The sequence below is a fragment of the Octodon degus genome, unplaced genomic scaffold (genome assembly GCF_000260255.1).
Source record: "Octodon degus isolate 3935 unplaced genomic scaffold, OctDeg1.0 scaffold00010, whole genome shotgun sequence".
NCBI lineage: Eukaryota > Metazoa > Chordata > Mammalia > Rodentia > Octodontidae > Octodon > Octodon degus.
The window spans coordinates 21,597,738-21,600,136 of record NW_004524586.1 but is presented as its reverse complement, the minus strand read 5'-3'; the positions used below and the strand labels follow the sequence as shown (position 1 = coordinate 21,600,136).

Sequence of the window (2,399 nt, the reverse complement as noted above, 5' to 3'; positions counted from 1 at the left end):
CGGGGCCGGCACAGCAGCTCAGGAATCGAACCTCTGGCCCCTGCATCTGCCTAAGCAGGCGCTTTAATCTGCTGAGCTATCAGGTGGGCCTATTTTTGGTTTTTAAGGGCATTTTAATTTTATTTATTTATTTATTTTGCAGGGGGCGGGGCTGGCTGGCATGTGGTGCTGGGGGATTGAACCGCGGTCCCTGTGGTTTGCTAAGCTTGTTCTAAGTAGGTGCTTTAGACCACTGAGCCATCTCACCAGCCCTATTTTGCAGTTTTTTGTGGCTTTACTGAAGCACAAATAAACACGCACACAGGCCGTCTACGTTTTCTTCGCTGCACAGTCTGGCATTGGGATTGGTGACTTGGATGGCTAGCTGGGCTGCTCTTTCCACGATGGCCTTGCGGTTCTTAGAGGAGACGTTGTGAGCAAACTCTGCTCAGTAAGACTTGTTGCACATCAGCAGCACCTCCAGCTCCTTAACACTGTGCACCAGGAACTTCTGGAAACTGCCGGGCAGCGTGTGCTCTGTTTTTCGGGTACTTCCATAGCTCATGGCATCAGGATCTGGCCCTTGAACCGCCTCTGCACATGCTGTTGATGCCTCTGGGTTTCCACCAGTTGCGCTTAGTTTTGACATATCAGTCTGACTGGTGCCGGATGAACTTCTTGGTTCTCTTTTTGACCATCTTGGGTTCATGAGGGGTCTGAGGGCCGCTACGCTGCCAAGTGGGAGATAGTTGCCCTTCCGTAGGCAGCGCCGAGGAAGACTTTGAGGGATTTTTTTTTTTTTTATAGAAGAAATAATGACTTCTTTGCTGATGCAATGAAAATGGCAAAAGGGTCGTTTGCATAAGAGATCAGAGGGTTGTTGAACAGGTCTCTGAGCGGTCGGGTGAGATGGGAAATGTGGCACAGGTAGAGGAACAGCTTTGTTAACACGCACGCACATGTTACTCAGCAGGTGGAAAGCGTCCTGCGGCGGACACAGCCACTGGGGCAGTGGGGAGTGTGCGGAGGAGAAATCTCGAAAAGTCTGTCTGCCTCAGTTTCAGCAAATTAGGAAACAAAACCTTCAACAGTGAGATGGGGAAGGAGGTGTGAGAGGCTTGAGGAGAGAATAAGGATGTGAAGTTGTCAGGACAGTGGAAAAAGAATCGAGCAGGGAGCTGGGCTGTCCCGGGGAAGCCCCAGGAGCTCACTTGAGCTACCCCATTACAGATTACAGTGTTGAGTGACTATGCATTTTTGTCATATCCCTGATTTCAGTGGAAAGGCCTCTGGTGGTTTCCTGGTGAAGCATGAGACTGGCTTTTGTGTTGAGATGGAAATATTCAATCAGTTAAAGAAGCACTCAAATATAGTTTACCAAATTTTTAAAATTTATCAATTTATTTAGTACTAGGGATCGAACTCAGGACCTTGAGCTTGCCATGCAAGCACTGTGCCGCTGAACTATATCCCCAGATCCCAAGCTGTTTTGTATTGTTTTGTTTTGTCTTTTGTATTTGGTACGTGATCTATAGGGCCTACAGGGTCTCACTACACAGGTCGAACTCATAGCGATTCTCCTGTTTTTCAGTCTCCCAAGCGCTAGGATTATAGGCGCATGCCACCACACCGAGTCTCAATCAGTATCTCAGCAAGCTCCGGGGATGGGCTAGGCACAACATTGGAGGGATCGAACCCCGGCCACTGCGCTCTGCCTAAACAGGTGCTTTAGTCTGTTGAGCTATCTGGCTGGCTCTCCCAAGCTGTGTTTTAAAATTAAGAATGCTGGCTGAATTTCGTCAGTATTCAATATCTATCCAATATTGGAAGGAATTATCAATACCAATCTCCATTTATAAAAATCATTCACTATTTAGATGAATTATTTGGGCCAGGGAGCTAGCTTGGCGGGAGCTAGCTTGGCAGTCCAAGCACCTACCTGGCAAGCAGCAACGACCCAACTTCGATCCCTGGTACTGCGTGCTATGTGGGTCCTGTGTGGAGCTGGCTACTGAAACCAGCATGGTGGCGCATGCCTGTTGTCTCAGCGCTGGGGAAGCTGAGACCAGAGGATCACTACGAGGCCAAGCTGTGTAGGGAGACCCTGTCCCAAGTAAGAAAAGAAATACATTTTAAAAATTAAATGAATTTGTTAAAAACATTTATTTCTTAATACTTAATCGGGGCCAGGGAGATGGCTCAGTGGAACAAGCGCTTCCCTGGCAAGCGCAAGGGTCTGAGTTCAATCCCTGGTTCTGGAAAAAAAAAAAAAAAAAAAAAGAAAGAAAGAAACTTAATTACATTTCTAACTAAATCCCACTTAGTCATGATTTATTGCTTTAAAGGTATTTTGCCACTATTTCTCTTTTTATATAATTATGTTATATTGGTCTATAGTTTGCTTTTGTGGAGATCTAATC

At 46.6% G+C, this 2,399-nt stretch overlaps 1 pseudogene; it reads right to left on the bottom strand.

The window, feature by feature from the left end:
- Window positions 1-274: 274 nt before the first annotated feature.
- Window positions 275-940, bottom strand: LOC101574179 (annotated as a pseudogene).
- Between the last annotated feature and the right edge of the window lie 1,459 nt (window positions 941-2,399).